Genomic DNA, 20700 nt, shown 5'->3' with positions numbered 1-20700 from the left:
TCATTAGTACACAACAACTACAGAAGTTCCCATTTACTATCTGATATGAGTTCATCTGATCATCACAGATTGATCATCTGACATGGTGATGCCGCAGTCAGGAGAGCTATGCTGTACTTCTCCTCTTAGGCCGTGGTGGCCCAGCGTTATCTTATCTGCTTAGGCCTTCTGTTGGGCCAATAGTAAAGGCTATGGACAATAGGCTAATGGACACGTGCAGAGCGCTTCAGCAGTGACAGAGGGAGATGATGGGAGTGCATCAGATCCCTGTTTAGAGGTAGAGCTGTCACGGTGGTAGCTAGCATGGTGATACTACTTTGTAGAGTGTGTGTGGGCGTCCCATTGTAATGCAGAATTACCAGGGGCTATAGTGGGACTGTAATTCTCACAGGAAGTATTTGAGCACAGTTAAGAGGTCAAACCGTACTGGGGTCTTTTCAATAAAGAGAATGCTGCTGTCTGTGGTTTGGTGTGGTCCTTTTTGAATAGCCTACGTTTTACTGCCCTGCCTCTGTGTACAGCACTTCTGTGTTGGGAACTACTAATGTGTATACACATTTGGAGCAGCAACTGATGCCATTTTCCCAAATGTTATCATTCATAGGATTAGAAGCTATCATTTTACTGTAAAAACAGTAGCACTCATACTAAACAAACTGTGTGATTGTCAGCATGGTTGTAGCAAATGTGCTGAGAACTATGTTGCTTGACAAAGACTCTAGAATAATGCTCTGGTTCTGTTGAGACTGCAGTAGGGCTGACCCCATTTAGTCGAGTGGTCGGTTGTTTGAAACACCTGTCTGATGTGCGCCTGTCTCAGTGGACTAATCCATTGTGGAGGCCACAGTGATGGCACAGTCCAATAAGAAGGGGAGTGTGGCTATGATCCACAAGGCACTTCTCTCTCCAGAATGAGCTCTCTCCCGCCATTTTGTCCACATTCATTGATTCATAACTTCATTGTGTGAATTGCTGATAGATAAAATTGAGCACACCACTCTTGACATTGGCAATAGAATGGCCGGTACTGAGGAGCTCAGTGACTTTCAACGTGGCACCCTCATGGGATACCACCTTTCCAAGAAGTCAGTTCTCCAAATTTCTGCCATGCTAGAGCAGCCCCGGTCAACTGTAAGTGCTGTTATTGTGAAGTGGAAACGTCTAAGAGAAGTAACGCCTCAGCCGCGAAGTGGTAGGCCACGCAAGCTCACAGAACGGGACCGCAGAGTGCTGAAGTGCACAGCGCGTATATATTGTCTGTCCTCGGTTGCAACACTTAGTACCGAGTTCCAAACTGCCTTCAGAAGCAACGTCAGCACAATAACTGTTCGGCGGGAGCTTCATGAAATTGGTTTCCGTGGGCGAGCAGCCGCACACAAGCCTAAGATCACCATACACAAGTGTTAGCTGGAGTGGTGTAAAGCTTGCTGACATTGGAATCTGGAGCAGTGGAAACGCGCTCTCTGGAAATGCGTTCTCTCACCATCTGGCAGTCTGACGGATGAATCTCGTTTGGCGGATGCCAGGAGAACACTACCTGCCCGAATGCATAGTGCCAACTAAAGTTTGGTGGAGGAGGGATAATGGTCTGGGGCTAGGCCCCTTGGTGCCAGTGAAGGGAAATCTTAACGCTACAACATACAATGACATTCTAGACAATATTGTGCTTCCAACTTTGTGGCGACAGTTTGGGGAAGGCCCTTTCCTGTTTCAGCATAACAATGTCCCCGTCCGTGCACAAAGCGAGGTCCATACAGAAATGGTTTGTCGAGATTGGTGTGGAAGAACTTGATTGGCCTGCACAGAGCCCTGACCTCAACCCCATTGAACACCTTTAGGATGAATTGGAATGCCAACTGCGAGCCAGGCCTAATTGCCCAACATTAGTGCCCGACCTCAGTAATGCTCGTGGCTGAATGGAAGAAAGTCCCTGAAGCAAGTTTCCAATATCTAGTGGAAAGCCTTCTCAGAAGAGTGGAGGCTGTTATAGCAGCAAAGCAGGGACCAACTCCATATTATAGCCCATGATTTTGGAATGAGATGTTTGACAAGCAAGTGTCCACATACTTTTAGTATTTGGTAGCATTGCCTTTAAATTGTCTAACTTGGGCCAAACGTTTTGGGTAGCCTTCCACAAGCTTCCCACAATAAATTGGGTGAATTTTGTCCCATTCCTTCTGACAGCTGGTGTAACTGAGTAAATGTTTGTAAGCCTCCTTGCTCACACACGCCTTTTCAGTTCTGCCCACAAATTTTCTATAGGATTGAGGTCAGGGCTTTGTGATGGCCACTCCAATACCTTGACTTTGTTGTCCTCAAGCCATTTTGCCACAACTTTGGAAGTAAGCTTGGGATCATTGTCCATTTGGAAGACCCATTTGCGACAAGCTTTAACTTCCTGACTGATGTCTTGAGATGTTGCTTCAATATATCCACATAATTTTCCCCCCTCGTGATGCCATCTATTTTGTGAAGTGCACCAGTCCCTCCTGCAGCAAAGGACCCCCACAACATGATGCTGCCACCCCTTTGCTTCACGGTTGGGATGATGTTCTTCGGCTTGCCAGCCTCCCCATTTTTCCTCCAAACATAATGATGGTCATTATGGCCAAACAGTTCTATTTTTGTTTCAACAGACCAAAAAGTATAATCTGAAAGGCAGCTCAGCAAGGAAGAAGCCACTGCTCCAAAACCACCATTAAAAAAAAATCCAGACTACGGTTTGCAACTGCACGTGGGGACAAAGATTGTACCTTTTGGAGAAATGTCCTCTGGTCTGATGAAACAAAAATAGAACTGGAGAAATGTGTAGAATTGCAGTAAATTGGCTTAAAAATTCAAAAATGGCTTTACAACGCCACGATAGGGGGCCTCAAATTGGTCTCTAAAATGTAGCCACACCGATGGCACGACCGTGCTTATTACCACGCCCACCACATAAGCCCCTTTTTTTTCTCCAGATAAAACCCTGTATATAATAATTTTTGTCAACATATTTCTCTCTTAAAATCCTGTTCTCGCGAACGACCTCCGACTCCTCAGAAAGCGGGATAGCCATGCCTCCTCATTGGTTCAGCCTGAATCTCTTAGATTTGAGTGGTTGAAAAATCCTGTTGATTTGACATATCATCGGACTATGTAAAACTTGATTTTAGCTATCCCCTGATCCAGAGTCATACCTTTAAAAAAATTTAAACTCAGTTTTAACTCAGGATGTGTGGGTATCTGATACTAGGTCTGCTTTAATTAAGGGCCATCTGTACTGACTCAAGCCCTATCGTTTCAAAATTGTTCATCTTGACTTGTTGAAGATGTTGGCTAATAGTAGCGAGCTAGCTTGCCAGTGGGCTAAGCTAAGGAATTTTAAGGATGATCTTCTCAGGTAAGAGAACATTTTTGATGCTGTTTTGAAGTGTATTTTGTTTGCAAACATGTTCAAACCTAGTCAGCAGCTAATAGGATTGGGCGGTATCCAGATTTTCATGTCATTATACCGTTTTTCTGTCATCCCAGGATATATGGTATTACAGGCGTAGTACACAAGGGGGTGCTAAAAAAAAGCTATGTTTTTTTTCAATACCATTAACAATTTATTCACCTTTTTTTAATACATTTTAATGTTTGTATTTAAGTAAATACCTGCAGTCAACTTGTGAAATATGTTAAGCACATTGCGTTCTTCATTTCACCTGTCACATTATTTGACATTTATGAAGTTTTCTGTAGTTCAAGAAAAAGATAATATGAAGCTACATTACATTTAATAAAGCCAGATCTGGCTCCAATACTTTCCTAGTATTTCTAAAATGACCCCCCCACCCAAAACAATAATGAACTTATTTCTTTGTATTTTTTAATGGTTTCAGAATATTATCTCTAGGGGCCCTATACAACCCTTCCAGACAGAGCAATATAATATACTATGAGCAATAGGTCTACTGTAGATGGACAGAGATGATGGTCGATCTGTAAATTATGAACCTCTATCTTAGATGAGAAATTATATCACAAATGTGCTTCATGTACAGAAAATGTACTCCATTAAAAATCTGGAAGATATCTGTGATTTGTGTCATCCCTCATACTTGCTGTAGTTTACGATCTCTTCGACATAATAGATTGATCCTACCAATCAGAAAGACATTAGCAAGAGAATAAGGGAAAAGGATGACAAAATACTCCTTGGCAAATTGCTCACTTCGCAGAAGGTACAGCTATGACTGTTCCTATATCAAAAGTAGACTTTCAGCATCCTTGTCACCAATATTCCCTCAAATTTTTGGGGGGACTGAGCAGATTTTTGGTCTTGTGAGCAGAAACTTGAACGTTGTGCGAATTTCTGGCGCGCTTTTACAGTGAACACTGAGGCTGTACCCTTACAGTTTTAGACAGCCACAATAGCCTATTGGCTGCTATTTGAGCATAATGTAGGCCTACCAACAAAACCAATAGAGCAAATCCCATAATATTTTCACTTGGAAATAGCTTTTGATTTCTATGATGTAGCCTATATGTGTGTTTGCAGGCCTACATTGCATGAAACTTTAAACGTAACTCCCCAATGTTGACCTGTACTTATCTATAACTGGGCTAATAACTCACTAACTAGCAAAGAATATCAACGAAAGTGCACACACGAGGCTCTGGGCTCTGATCTGAACTAATCTGAAAAGCGTATTCCTTCAGGAACCGATCGTGGGCTGCCCCTGCACTACAAAAAAATCACCAGCTCAGTTTGTTGCATTGAAAAGGGGCTAATTTTATAATGTTGATTTGATCACAGAAAAAACATTGATCTATATAGTGCAAACTAATGGGGCGATCTCAGTGAAGTTCTCAATCTCGTGTCACTGCGCGGCATGGCATTTCTGCGTGGCAGTCCTGGAGGAGGTGCGCACCTTAGAGGTAATGTTGCTTGTCAGAACAGGCAATGAAACCTGCATAGGAAGGGAAAAGCCTCTGCTATCTAACTTTGTTTACGAGTCTTGCTAGTTTCTGAACTTGTGAGTGAATGAAGCAGGGCTCTTTTGTCAATTCATCTCACCTTGATTCCTCGCATAATCTCGTCTCTCCCAAACTCCTTCTAAAAACACATTGGAGAAGAACTCATTAGGCGAGGGACCTTCTCCTCCAATACGGTTGGGAGGGAGGCGAGGAGATGGGATGCAAGAAAACCCATAGAGATTAGCCCAGGAGCATCCCATTATAGGATTAGGCCTAGATGTCTGTAGGTTTACTGTACATGATGGGTAACAGGATTGCATACCAGGTACAGTAGTGTCCTGTGCACTGCATATGCAAGTGTGTATGTCCACTGCAGGCTCTACATATTGTTGATATTAGAGGTCGACCGATTATGATTTTTCAACGCCGATACCGATTTTATTGGAGGACCAAAAAAAGGCGATACCGATTAATCTGACAATTAAAATGTATTTTGATTTATTTTTATTTATTTGTAATAATGACAATTACAACAATACTGAATGAACACTTATTTTAACTTAATATAATAGAGCAATAAAATCAATTTAGCCTCAAATAAATAATGACATGTTCAATTTGGTTTAAATAATGCAAAAACAAAGTGTTGCAGAAGAAAGTAAAAGTGCAGTATGTGCCATGTAAAAACAGCTAACGTTTAAGTTCCTTGCTCAGAACATGAGAACATATGAAAGCTGGTGGTTCCTTTTAACATGAGTTTTCAATATTCCGAGGTAAGAAGTTTTAGGTTGTAGTTATTATAGGAAGGACTATTTCTCTCTGTACCATTTGTATTTCATATACCTTTGACTATTGGATGTTCTTTATAGGCACTTTAGTATTGCCAGTGTAACAGTATAGCTTCCATCCCTCTCCTCGCCCCTACCTGGGTTCGAACCAGGAACACATCGACAACAGCCACCATCGAAGCAGTGTTATCCGTGCAGAGCAAGGGGAATAACTACTCCAAGTCAGAGCGAGTTACGTTTGAAACACTTAGCGTTAACCCACTGTTCCTAGGCCGTCATTGAAAATAAGAATGTGTTCTTAACTGACTTGCCTAGTTAAATAAAGGTGTGTAAAATCGGTGTCCAAAAATACAGATTTCCCATTAATCGGTGGACCTCTAGTTGACATCACACATAACAGGTGCGTTAGTGGTGGGCTGGGGCGACTTTAAAGTGGATTCATCCTAAGGGCTCTCTATGTCCACAGGGACAAGCCGCATTGGCTCACAGAATGCTCTAAGGTTAGTGCACTGTTTTCCCACTGTTATTGCCTTGTCTGGAAGTGACTGTGCTATTTCAAATCCAAGTTTATTGGTTGTGTACACAGATTTGTGCATATTATCGCAGGTGCAGTGAAATGCTTTCTAGGGCAAATACGTTGTGCTCCAGTGTGCACTGGAATGCTGAAGCAAGCAAATTAATTTGTCTTTGTGAGACAGAAGGCCACATCAAGCCGTTTGGATCTGAATTCCTCCTCGCTCTTGGCTTCGAGTTAGTTAACCCCTACACATGCACATCATACACATATCTAAATGATTCTAAGCCATCCACATCTCCTTACCTCCATTTTATTATCTTATCTGTCTGGCTCCATGATTAGGGCCTAGACCCATTAGTTTGACTTAATTAGCCTCAATTGCATTGTCTTCGTCTTGTACGTAGATAAGTCTGACTAACAGTAAGACAATATGTTTTGGTCATGGGTTCTGCTTGTCCTTAGTTTTTTGGGGGAATAGCAGATTTAGAAAAATGCTGAGTAGAGCATGTGTTAAAGATTTATACCAGTGGAAACTCGTTTTCTCTCTCAATATATAAAATAGGTGTGTGTTTTTATTTAATTTACTTATATACATACACACACACACACACACAACTATATACATACGTACAGGGCATTCGGAAAGTATTCATACCACTTGACTTTTTCAAAAAAATAATTACGTTACAGCCTTATTCTAAAATGGATTAAATAAACAACTGTCCTCATCAATCTATACACAATACCCCTAATGCCGAAGAGAACAGGTTTGTAGTATTCTGACCCTTTGCTAGAAGACTAGAAAAACTAGAGATTGAGCTCCAGGGCCTCCTGTTACCATTGCTTTTATTTTATCTATATTTAACTAGGCAAGTCAGTTAAGAACAAATTCTTATTTTCAGTGATGGCCTAGGAACAGTGGGTTAACTGCCGTGTTCAGGGGCAGAACGACAGATTTTTACCTTGTCAGCTCGGTGATTCGATCTTGCAACTTTTCGGGTTACTAGTCCAACGCGCAACAACTCGGCTACCTGCCGCCCCATTGTTCATCCTTGAGATGTTTCTTAAACTTGATTAGTCCACCTGTGGTAAAATCAATTGATTGGACATGATTTGAAAGGCACATACCTGTCTATATAAGGTCCCATATTTGACAGTGCATGTCAGAGCAAAAACCAAGCCATGAGGTCGAAGGAATTGTCCGTATAGCTCCGAAACAGGATTGTGTCTAGGCACCGATCTGGGGAAGATTACCAAAAAATGTCTGCAGCATTGAAGATTCCCAGGAACACACGGGAAGAAGTTTGGAACCACAAAGATTCTTCCTATAGCTGAGCAATCAAGGGAGTCTTGGTCAGGAAGGTGACCAAGAAACCGATGGTCATTCAGACAGCACTCCAAAGTAGAGGTTGACCGATTAATCGTAATGGAATTTTTGTGTGCCGATTTAAAAAAATTCATTAATAATAATAATAAAACATAAAAAATATTTATTTAATTTTTTTATATACCTTTTATTTAACTAGGCAAGTCAGTTAAGAACACATTCTTATTTTCATCCTTGGAACGGTGGGTTGACTGCCTCGTTCGGGGGCAAAACGACAGATTTTCACCTTGTCAGCTCTGGGGACCAATCTTGCAACCTTACAGTTAACTAGTCCAACGCAATAACGACCTGCCTCTCTCTCTCGTTGCACTCCACAAGGAGACTGACTGAATGCAGTAAACCAAGGTAAGTTGCTAGCTAGCATTAAACTTATCTTATAAAAAACAATCAATCATAATCACTAGTTAACTACACATGGTTGATGATATTACTAGATATTATCGAACGTGTCCTGCGTTGAATACAGTGGGGCAAAAAAAGTATTTAGTCAGCCACCAATTGTGCAAGTTCTCCCACTTAAAAAGATGAGAGTGGTCTGTAATTTTCATCATAGGTACACTTCAACTATGACAGACAAAATGAGAGAAGAAAAATCCAGAAAATCACATTGTAGGATTTTTAATGAATTTATTTGCAAATTATGGTGGAAAATAAGTATTTGGTCACCGACAAACAAGCAAGATTTCTGGCTCTCACAGACCTGTAACTTCTTCTTTAAGAGGCTCCTCTGTCCTCCACTCGTTACCCGTATTAATGGCACCTGTTTGAACTTGTTATCAGTATAAAAGACACCTGTCCACAACCTCAAACAGTCACACTCCAAACTCCACTATGGCCAAGACCAAAGAGCTGTCAAAGGACACCAGAAACAAAATTGTAGACCTGCACCAGGCTGGGAAGACTGAATCTGCAATAGGTAAGCAGCTTGGTTTGAAGAAATCAACTGTGGGAGCAATTATTAGGAAATGGAAGACATACAAGACCACTGATAATCTCCCTCGATCTGGGGCTCCACGCAAGATCTCACCCCGTGGAGTCAAAATGATCACAAGAACGGTGAGCAAAAATCCCAGAACCACACGGGGGGACCTAGTGAATGACCTGCAGAGAGCTGGGACCAAAGTAGCAAAGCCTACCATCAGTAACACACTACGCCGCCAGGGACTCAAATCCTGCAGTGCCAGACGTGTCCCCCTGCTTAAGCCAATACATGTCCAGGCCCGTCTGAAGTTTGCTAGAGAGCATTTGGATGATCCAGAAGAAGATTGGGAGAATGTCAGATGAAATCAAAATATAACTTTTTTTTGGTAAAAACTCATGTCGTGTTTGGAGGACAAAGAATGCTGAGTTGCATCCAAAGAACACCATACCTACTGTGAAGCATGGGGGTGGAAACATCATGCTTTGGGGCTGTTTTTCTGCAAAGGGACCAGAACGACTGATCCGTGTAAAGGAAAGAATGAATGAGGCCAGGTATCGTGAGATTTTGAGTGAAAACCTCCTTCCATCAGCAAGGGCATTGAAGATGAAACGTGACTGGGTCTTTCAGCATGACAATGATCCCAAACACACCGCCCGGGCAACGAAGTAGTGGCTTCGTAAGAAGCATTTCAAGGTCCTGGAGTGGCCTAGCCAGTCTCCAGATCTCAACCCCATAGAAAATCTTTGGAGGGAGTTGAAAGTGCGTGTTGCCCAGCAACAGCCCCAAAACATCACTGCTCTAGAGGAGATCTGCATGGAGGAATGGGCCAAAATACCAGCAACAGTGTGTGAAAACCTTGTGAAGACTTACAGAAAACGTTTGACCTCTGTCATTGCCAACAAAGGGTATATAACAAAGTAAAGAGAAACTTTTGTTATTGACCAAATACTTATTTTCCACCATAATTTGCAAATACATTCATTAAAAATCCTACAACGTGATTTTTCTGGATTTTTTTCCTAATTTTGTCTGTCATAGTTGAAGTGTACCTATGATGAAAATTACAGGCCTCTCTCATCTTTTTAAGTGGGGGAACTTGCACAATTGGTGGCTGACTAAATACTTTTTTGCCCCATTGTATAATCTGACTGAGCATACAAGTATCTAAGTATCTGACTGAGCGGTGGTAGGCAGAATCAGGCGCGTAAACATTCATTCAAACAGCACTTTCGTGCGTTTTGCCAGCAGCTCTTCATTGTTTCGTCAAGCATTGCGCTGTTTATGACTTCAAGCCTATCAACTTCCGAGATGAGGCTGGTGTAACCGAAGTGAAATGGCTAGCTATTTAGCGCGCGCTAATAGCGTTTCAAACGTCACTCGCTCTGAGCCTAATGTTAATGAAATACAAATGGTGTAGAGAGAAATAGTCCTATAATTCCTATAATAACTACAACCTAAAACTTCTTACCTGGGAATATTGAAGATTCATGTTAAAAGGAACCACTAGCTTTCATATGTTCTCATGTTCTGAGCAAGGAACTGAAACGTTAGCTTTCTTACATGGCACATATTGCACTTTTACTTTCTTCTCCAACACTTTGTTTTTACATTATTTAAACGAGGCTAAATTGATTTTATTGATGTATTATATTAAGTTAAAATAAATATTCATTCAGTATTGTTGTAATTGTCATTATTACAAATATATATATTTTTAAATCGACCGATTTAATCGGTATCGGCTTTTTTGGTCCTCCAATAATCTGCATCGGTATCGGCGTTGAAAAATCATTAAACATGATTATCATTAAACGGCAACTGCTCGGCCTCCGACCACAAGGCACTACAAAGGGTAGTGCGAACGGCCCGGTTCATCACTGGGGCTAAACTGCCTGCCATCCAGGACCTCTACACCAGGCGCTATCAGAGGAAGGTCCTACAAATTGTCAGACCCCAGTCATAGACTGTTTTCTCTGCTACCACATGGCAAGCGGTACCGGAGCGTCAAGTCTAGGACCATAAGGCTACTCAACAGCTTTTACCCCCAAGCCATAAGACTCCTGAACAGGTAATCAAATGGCTACCCAGACTATTTGTATTGTGTCCCGCCACTCCCCCCCCAACCCCTCCTTTATGCTGCTGCTATCTGTTTATCATCTATGCATAGTCACTTTAACTATATCTACAGTTGGAAGTCGGAAGTTTACATACAAATACATTTAAATTCAGGTCTTCACAATTCCTGACATTTAATCCAAGTAAAAATTCCCCGTTTTAGGTCAGTTAGGATCCCCACTTTATTTTAAGAATGTGAAATGTCAGAATAATAGTAGAGTGATTTTATTTCAGCTTTTATTTCTTTCATCACATTCCCAGTGGGTCAGAAGTTTACATCACTCAATTAGTATTTGGTAGCATTACCTTTAAATTGTTTAACTTGGGTCAAATGTGGTTTTTGGTAGCCTTCCACAAGCTTCCCACAATAAGTTGGGTGAAATTTGGCCCATTCTTCCTGACAGAGCTGGTGTAACTGAGTCGGGTTTGTTGGCCTCCTTGCTCGCACATGCTTTTTCAGTTCTTCCCACAAATTGTCTACAGGATTGAGGTCATGGCTTTGTGATGGCCACTCCAATACCTTGACTTTGTTGTCCTCAAGCCATTTTACCACAACTTTGAAAGTATGCTTGGGGTCATTGTCCATTTGGAAGACACATTTGCGACCAAGCTTTAACTTCCTGACTGATGTCTTGAGATGTTGCTTCAATGTTGCTTCCCCCCTGCTGCCACCCCCGTGCTTCCCGGTTGGGATGGTGTTCTTCGGCTTGCCTGCTTCCCCCTTTTTTCTCCAAACATAACAATGGTCATTATGGCCAAACAGTTCTATTTTTGTTTCATCAGATCAGAGGACATTTCTCCAAAAAGTATGATCTTTATCCCCATGTGCAGTTGCAAACTGTAGTCAGCCTTTTTTTATGGCGGTTTTGGTGCAGTGGCTTCTTCCTTGCTGAGCTGCCTTTCAGGTTATGTCGATATAGGACTCGTTTTACTGTGGATATAGATACTTTTGTACCTGTTTCCTCCAGCATCTTGCTATTATTCTGGGATTGATTTGCACTTTTCGCACCAAAGTACATTAATCTCTGAGACAGAACGTGTCTCCTTTCTGAGCAGTATGTATGACAGCTGTGTGGTCCCATGGTGTTTATACCTGCGTACTATTGTTTGTACAGATGAACGTGGTACCTTCAGGAGTTTGGGCATTACTCCCAAGGATGAACCAGACTTGTGGAGGTCAATTTAATTTTTAATTTTTTTTTATGAGGTCTTGGCTGATTTATTTTGATTTTCCCAGGATGTCAAGCAAAGAGGCACTGAGTTTGAAGGTAGGCCTTGAAATACATCCACAGGTACACCTCCAATTGACTCAAATGATGTCAATTAGCCTTTCAGAAGCTTCTAAAGCCATGACATAATTTTCTGGAATTTTCCAAGCTGTTTAAGGGCACAGTCAAATTAGAGTATGTAAACTTCTGACCCACAGGAATTGTGATACAGTGAAATAATCTGTCTGTAAACAATTGATGGAAAAATTACTTGTGTCATGAACAAAGTAGATGTCCTAACCGACTTGCCAAGACTGTAGTTTGTTAACAAGAAATTTGTGGAGTGGTTGAAAAACAAGTTTTAATGACTCCAACTTAAGTGTTTGTAAACTTCCGACTTCAACTGTACATGTACGTATTACCTCAATTAGCCTGACTAACCGGTGCCCCCGCATATTCTATACCGGTATACCACTTGTATATAGCCTCGCTACTGTTATTTTCACGTCATTTTACTGTGTTTTTTTTTCTTTACTTGTTAATGGTTTACCTAATACCTTTTTAAAAACTTAAGTTGTACTGTTGGTTAGGGCTTGTAAGTAAGCATTTCACTGTAATACCTGTTGTATTCAGTGCACGTGACAAACTTTGATTTGATATCTAAATAAAAATGCAATAGGCTTTCTTTCCACACTCCACAAGATGAGAGAAACTCCATAAGGTCTTGTGATCTGTAACCGGTTGGCTGTCTGTAGAAAGTATCGAAGTTGAGATTAACCTTTTTTTAAATGAACAACTAAGGAAGAATTGTTCTCTTCTCCCATTGATTTTCCAAAACCAAAACCCCAGTCTGGTCTGTTGAAGCTGCTTGGCAAGGTATTCCCGGAAGTATTGGCCTGTTGGAACTGGGTTTTAAAACTCTGTGGTAATAACAAACCATTAGTGCTAGCAGGCTACAGACACAAATAATTTGAAATGGTCCAATTAGTAGCTAACATCAGGAAGTGAAATAACTGCCTCCTTTGTGCAAATTGGGGCTCAATTTGGATGTTGTTCTTGCTGTCACATGGTGTCGATCTTCACCGCCACTGTACAACAGATTTTGCATTCCAGAGATTAATGTTTCCTTTTTTAAAACAATATCCCAAATATACAGTAATTTACACACACTTAAAGCGCAGCTGAACCGAAAAGCCAAATTCTCAGGCCATTTTCAACCAATGTGGCATCGATATGAGCCTGAAACATTTATTATAGTGTCAAAATTTACTACAAAGTGTAAATGGGATAATTTTGGTTAAAAACTCAGTCTCGTCCAAAACTGAGATTTGCGAGATGATTATAAAAAATAGTATGCCAAGGAATAAAAGGTACGCCACAGTTTTCCTTGGGTTAGGTTTATTTCAATCCTGCCCACAGTTGCCAGCACCCAAGTAATCATCAATTTGGCACAAAGCTGCACGCAACACGATTGTAATGCCGGTGGTACATTAGGTTTGACTTTGGATATCCCTCTGGGGCTAGTTATGGACCATCCGTAAATTACTCAATGGACAATATATTAAATTTTCAATAGTTAAACATTTCAATGACTTAACCTCAAACCAACTATAAACTATTGAGAGCTTTTAATGAACAAAAGGTGTTCAACATGAAAATATTGTTCCATTTACATTGCATAATTGATTGACGGTCCCTAACTAGCCGCACAGATGGGCTATCCGAAGTCCAACCAATTTTGCCACGGTCCCACAGCAGTGGGATGAAGCTAATTGCCGAAAAAAGTTAGGCTACTTCCAGACACATTACTTAGTTAGACTGTTTCAAGTTATCTAGAAGGGTGAGTGACTGTAACTGTGTACTGTTTTGTCAGAGTGAATGTGCAAACGCTTCCCATGTGCGAACACTCAAGAGACACCCACATCAAAGCACACCCCCAAGACCCAAATCTCGTTCTCAGTCGCATATCCTAATGAGGAGGAAGGAAACAGTGGTTACATCAATTAGTTCACCGCCCCTTAGACAAAAATTCAGACTTCAAGAAATAGGCCATTCGAGGAGTTGCTCTGATAGTCTAATTTGTGTAATTGACCTCCCCCTTGCTTATACAAACAATGGAGGAGAAAAGAGTAAAGGTCCACCCCCCCACATGTCCCATGCCATGTCATACCTGGATGTGCCTTTTAAGTAAATCAGGTGATTTTAAGGGGCTTAACATCAATTTCACATGGCGTGCACTAAACGATGTGTTGAATTTCACACTTTAAATAGGATTGTTTTAGCCTTTGTACATTTTATAGAAGGTGTGTGTGTGTGTGTAAGATTGAAACTAGTTTTCAATGACATAGCGTGGAGAGTCATGGCATGTTTTCAGAGAGAATGTTTCCACATTTTAGGTTGCCACTTGTTTAGAGGGGAAAGAGTCTCCTTTGACTTTCTCACTCTTGGCTGAAATAGTAACTCCTGAATATAAAAAATCCTAACCTCAATCTCTTTTCTTTTTACTCTAGTCTAGCTGTAGGGTGGTTTGATGGATTGTGAGCGATGCTCAGTATTTTGTTGTTCTTTATTCAGGCAATTACTATCTCATCTCACTGTCAGTCACCACATGCCCCTTTCACATGTATGACTCATGTCTCTCACACATTGCAGAGCAACTTGATACAATGTTCAATTACACTACCAGAGATGGTTAGCTTGTGAAAGACCATGTTCTGCTGTATCTGTACCAGTGGGCTGGCAAATAGGGTAGATTGATGGTTTGTACATTCTGTCTCAGCTGATGAAGTGAAATTATGTTATATTGTTGAAGTGAAAAACAAGTTTACCCAGGAGAAACACTATAGTTGTTTACACAAGACCTCTTTAATTCATTTGATAGCAGTAGTGCTCCACATAATAGAAAGAATGGCGTAGTGCTGTGATATATAAGGTTATCCCATGTAGTTAGGACACTCAAAAATTAGGCTGTCCCAAGTTATGGTGTGGTTGATCATTGGAAAAGCAGCATGCCCACGGATGTGACCTAAATTTATCCCTCTGTTGGGTTGAGATTCTGTGGAGACTTAAAGCAGCTTATCGAGGTAGTCTGGTCTTGCAATCTGTCTATAGACAACCACCACACTTCAGGTCATGTGAGACATGCTGTTAAGGTGTTTTCGGTGCTCCATTCATTCTGATTCTTCAAAAACCCCATTAGGTTTCCCAGAGCCATATATTTAGATTACACATTGTGTATACAGATTATTAAGAACACCTACTCTTTCCATGACAGACTGACCAGGTGAGGTCCAGGTGAAAGCTATGATCACTTATTGATGTCACTTGTTAGTGTAGATGAAGGGGAGGAGGGGTTAAAAAGGATTTTAAGCCATAAGACAATTGCGAATTGGTGAATTGGCAAGACAAAATATTTCTGTGCGTTTTTGAACTGGGTATGGTAGGTGCCAGGCGTACTGATTTATATGAAGATCTGCAATGCTGCTGGGTTTTTCACACTCAACAAAGGACATCCAGCCAACTTGACACAACTGTAGGAAGTAATGGAGTCAACATGGGTCAGTATTATTAGAGGTCGACCGATTATGATTTTTCAACACCCTTAACGATACTGATTTAATGGAGGACCAAAAAAAGCCGATAACGATTCATTGGCCGATTTTTAAAAATAAATAAAATGTATAATAATAATTTAAATGTATTTATTTATTACTTGATTTATTTATTTTTTATATATACTTGTAATAATGACAGCTACAACAATACTGAATGAACACTTTTATTTTAACTTAATATAATACATAAATATATAAAATACATTTAGTCTCAAATAAATAATGAATCATGTTCAATGTGGTTTAAATAATGCAAAAACAGTGTTGGAGGAGAAAGTAAAAGTGCAATATGTGCCATGTAAAAAAAAAAAGCCAAAGTTTAAGTTCCTTGCTCAGAACATGAGGACATATGAAAGCTGATGGTTCCTTTTTTAACCTCTTGGATCTACCCATCTCGGATTCGGGAGAATTGTCATCAACTGACACTAATTAGCATAACGCAACGGACATAAATATTACTAGAAAATATTCATATTCATGAAATCACAAGTGAAATATATTGAAACACAGCTTAACCTTTTGTTAATCACCCTGTCATCTCCACTGTCCCAGAGTGCAACGGCGGTGAGCTTTACACCACTCCAGCTGACACTTGGCATTGCTCATGGTGATCTTCGGCTTGTGTGCGTTTGCTCGGCCATGGAAACCCATTTCATGAAGCTCCCGAAGAGCAGTTTTTGTGCTGACATTGCTTCCAGAGGCAGTTTGGAACTCAGTAGTGAGTGTTGCAACTGAGGGCAGATGTTTTTTAAGCGCTACGGGCTTCAGCGGTCCTGTTCTGTGAGCTTGTGTGGCCTACCACTTTGCGGCTGAGCCATTGTTGCTCCTAGACATTTCCACTTCACAATAACAGCAGGGCAGCTATAGCAGGGCAGAAATTGGATAAACTGACTTGTTGGAATGATGGCATCCTATGACGGTGCCACATTGAAAGTCACTGAGCTCTTCAGCATGGCCTGATCTACTGTCAATGTTTGTCTATGGCGATTGCATGGCCGTGTGCTCAATATTCTACACCTGTCAGCAACGGGTGTGGCTGAAATAGCCGAATCCACTCATTTGAAGTGGTGTCCACATACTTCTGGTCATGTAGTGTACCTCCGGATTACATAAAAGTCATGTAGGCTACAACTTTGGAATAACTTGAATAATTAAGTACAACTAAGTAGCCATGATGATATGACAGGATAGACTAAGTAATGTGTTAAATTATATAATGTCACTTAGTAAAAATAATATTTTACAATCACGTAATCCATATACAGTGGGGCAAAAAAGTATTTAGTCAGCCACCAATTGTGCAAGTTCTCCCACTTAAAAAGATTAGAGCGGTCTGTAATTTTCATCATAGGTACACTTAAACTATGACAGACAAAATGAGAAAAAAAATCCAGAAAATCACATTGTAGGTTTTTTAATGGTCAATAACAAAAGTTTATCTCAATACTTTGTTATATACCCTTTGTTGGCAATGACAGAGGTCAAACGTTTTCTGTAAGTCATCACAATGTTTTCACACACTGTTGCTGGTATTTTGTCCCAGTCCTCCATGCAGATCTCCTCTAGAGCAGTGATGTTTTGGGGCTGTTGCTGGGCAACACAGACTTTCAACTCCCTCCAAAGATTTTCTATGGGGTTGAGATCTGGAGACTGGCTAGGCCACTCCAGGACCTTGAAATGCTTCTTACGAAGCCACTACTTCGTTGCCCGGGCGGTGTGTTTGGGATCATTGTCATGCTGAAAGCCAGGTTTCATCTTCAATGCCCTTGCTGATGGTCGGCTTTGTTACTTTGGCTGATGATATTACTAGTTTATCTAGCGTGTCCTTCGTTACATATAATCGAAGCAGTGCGCATTCGCGAAAAAGGACTGTCGTTGCTCCAATGTGTACCTAACCATAAACATCAATGCCTTTCTTAAAATCAATACACAGAAGTACATATTTTTAAACCTGCATATTTTGCTAAAAGAAAGGTTAGCAGGCAATAATAACCAGGTGAAATTGTCACTTCTCCTGCGTTCATTGCACGCAGAGTTAGGGTATATGCAACAGTTTGGACCGCCTGGCTCATTGCGAACTAATTTTCCAGAATTTTACGTAATTATGACATAACATTGAAGGTTGTGCAATGTAACAGCAATATTTAGACTTTATTTATTTAGATAATATACGGAACGGTTTGTTTTCGAAATGATAGTTTCCGGATTTGACCATATTAATCACCAAAGGCTCGTATTTCTGTGTGTTATTATGTTATAATTAAGTCTATAATTTGATAGAGCAGTCTGACTGAGCAATGGTAGGCACCAGCATGCTCGTAAGTATTCATTCAAACAGCACTTTTGTGCGTTTTGCCAGCAGCTCTTCGCAATGCTTCAAGCATTGCGCTGTTTATGACTTCAAGCCTATCAACTCCCGAGATTAGGCTGGTGTAACCGATGTGAAATGGCTAGCTAGTTAGCGGGGTGCGCGCTAATAGTGTTTCAAACATCACTCGCTCTGAGACTTGGAGTAGTTGTTCCCCTTGCTCTGCATGGGTAACGCTGCTTCGAGGGTGGCTGTTGTCGATGTGTTCCTGGTTTCGAGCCTAGGTAGGGTCGAGGAGAGGGATGGAAGCTATACTGTTACACTGGCAATACTAAAGTGCCCATAAGAACATCCAATAGTCAAAGGTTAATGAAATACAAATGGTATAGAGAGAAATATTCCTATAATAACTACAACCTAAAACTTCTTACCTGGGAATATTGAAGATTCATGTTAAAAGGAACCACCAGCTTTCATATGTTCTCATGTTCTGAGCAAGGAACTTAAACGTTAGCTTTATTACATGGCACATATTGCACTTTTACTTTCTTCTCCAACACTTTGTTTTTACATTATTTAAACCAAATTGAACTTGTTTCATTATTTATTTGAGGCTAAATTGATTTTATTGATGTATTATATTAAGTTAAAATAAGTGTTCATTCAGTATTGTTGTAATTGTCATTATTACCCCCCCCCCCCCCCCCAAAAAAAAATTGTCCGATTTAATCGGTATCGGCCTTTTTTGTCCTCCAATAATCGGTATCGGCGTTGAAAAATCATAATCGGTCGACCTCTAGTTGTTTCCCATTCCACAATTTACTAAACACAACCAAATGTTTGCACAGGAGAAAATGTAAAATAAAAATAGTGTTACATTTTAGATGGCTAATGGGATTAGCCAGTCTTGGCCACTTGCAAAATGTAGGTAGGTAGATGTAACTTCCAGGCTTTCATGGTCCTCTAGACACAGTTTCACGAGGTATAGATAAACTGCTACTTTGAACTACCTTGAAAAGAAGCATAGTGTTTGGTTTGTTTATCTTTTATGGGCAACCTATGATTTGGTTCTTTGATTAAGTTGTTACTATAAGCAGAATGTAACCACAAGACTGGCTCAAGGGGTCATTCTGAGGTCAGGACACTTGAACTTTAGTTCAACATAAAATTGTATTTGTCAAATGCGCCGAATACAACCTTAGTGAAATGCTTACTTACAAGCCCTTAAACAGACAATGCAGTTTTGAAAAAAATAGATAAGTTTAGAAAAAAATAAAAAAACATTGAGATTTTTGATTTATTTAAGAGCAGCAGTAAAGTAAGAGTAGCGAGGCTATATACAAGGGGTACCTTGTATATTGTTTTGAGTTCCTTATTTTGCCGTCTTCCTGTCAGATCAATTCATCTATTACCACTCTCAGGATCCCAACAGACAACACATGCCTGGTCAGCTTACCGTATTTCTTATCATGCCCCATGCCCGTCTCTGTCAGAGTCGGCCACATTCATCGGTGTCAGTGTTGACATCACCAACACGTAGCTAGTCACTCTTCTGATTCAGGAGTGGCTCCATATTTACTTTGAGAGTGCGATTCCACTATCCCTTGCTCGCATCAACAGATGTTTGTAATCCAGCCCAAATGTGTCACTCACTGCAGCTTTTTCTGCAGCCGCCAGCTAAAAGTGAATCCTGTCTGCAGCTGGGGCCGTGTCCCGGGCCAACAGACGAGAGCACAAAGCTCTAATGAGCCAGACTGCTGGTCCACACAGTTTCTGCTGGGACTCAAGCTGCAGGAGTCATTGGCCCGATGACAATGCTGTCAAACCTCATCCACTTAGTGTGGCTGAGTCAATGTTTCCCCTACCATTACTTGGCATAAGCGGGCAATGAGCGGTGCACCCCCACCTGGCTTTGGTGCTCTTTGCTGAAGAATTTGACTTCAACTGGAAGAAACTGTGTCAGCACCTCTAGATTTTCTGCAAGTGCCTTTGCACAATTGTGTATGTATGCATTGATATCTTTCAGAAAAATACATGAATTGTGTAGCCAAGCTTGAGCAGGCTTTGTTTACGGGGCCATGACAGAGGTGTAGGTAGGTGGGTGGTAGAAACTCCCAGGAGGCAAGGTGCAGTCTAAAACAAAGACTTGAACTTGTGACTGAGTGAACGTTTTAATTTAAGGTACATTGTTGGAGCCCAATGTGCTCTTGCTCTCTTAATTCAAAGGGCTTTATTGGCATGCGAAACAACATGTTTACATTTCCAAAGCAAGTTGAATTGTTAATAAGTAAAAGTGGCATAAACAATCAGAAATTAACAGTAAATATTAAATTTGCAAACGTTTCAAAAGAACTGAGACATTTTAAATGTTATTACTGGTTATGTACGGTCTTGTAACAATGTGCAAACAGTTGAAGTACGAAAGGGGAAATAAATAGACATAAATATAGTTTGTATTTACAATGGTGTTTACTTCACTGGTTACCCTTTTCTTGTGGCAACAAGTGACAAATCTTGCTACTGTGGTTTTTCACCTAATAGATGTGGGAGTATATCAAAATTGGGTTTTGTTTTTAAATTCTTTGTGGGTCTGTGTAGTCTGAGGGATAGCTCTGTGTCTCGGTCTCTCTCAGTATCTCTGCCCAGCTGAAGGTGTTTAGAGAATCCTGTGCTTGAAGGCTGGCTGATTACTGGAATGTCTTCAAGTGTGCCAGTTCAGGACTAGATGATTGGGAGAACGGCCCACAGTAGTCCTATAGTTTCAAGTATCGGGTCAGGCCGCTCTACTTTTAATTTGCCCTAAGGCTTTTACCTCTGTCCCTGAATCAGGTGCTTCAAAACCTTGTATGTTTTTCTTATGAAAATGCATGGGAGCTAATTTTGTCTCTTTCTCTCTT

The 20700-nt window shown here is 40.7% G+C and overlaps 1 protein-coding gene across 4 annotated transcripts in view; it reads left to right on the top strand.

Moving 5' to 3' along the window:
* clstn1 (calsyntenin 1) overlaps window positions 1-20700 on the top strand; it is a 67914-nt gene that overhangs the window by 8533 nt on the left and 38681 nt on the right. The window lies entirely within an intron of this gene.

The sequence above is a fragment of the Oncorhynchus nerka genome, linkage group LG7 (assembly GCF_034236695.1).
Source record: "Oncorhynchus nerka isolate Pitt River linkage group LG7, Oner_Uvic_2.0, whole genome shotgun sequence".
NCBI lineage: Eukaryota > Metazoa > Chordata > Actinopteri > Salmoniformes > Salmonidae > Oncorhynchus > Oncorhynchus nerka.
This window is presented reverse-complemented; position numbering and strand designations above follow the sequence as displayed.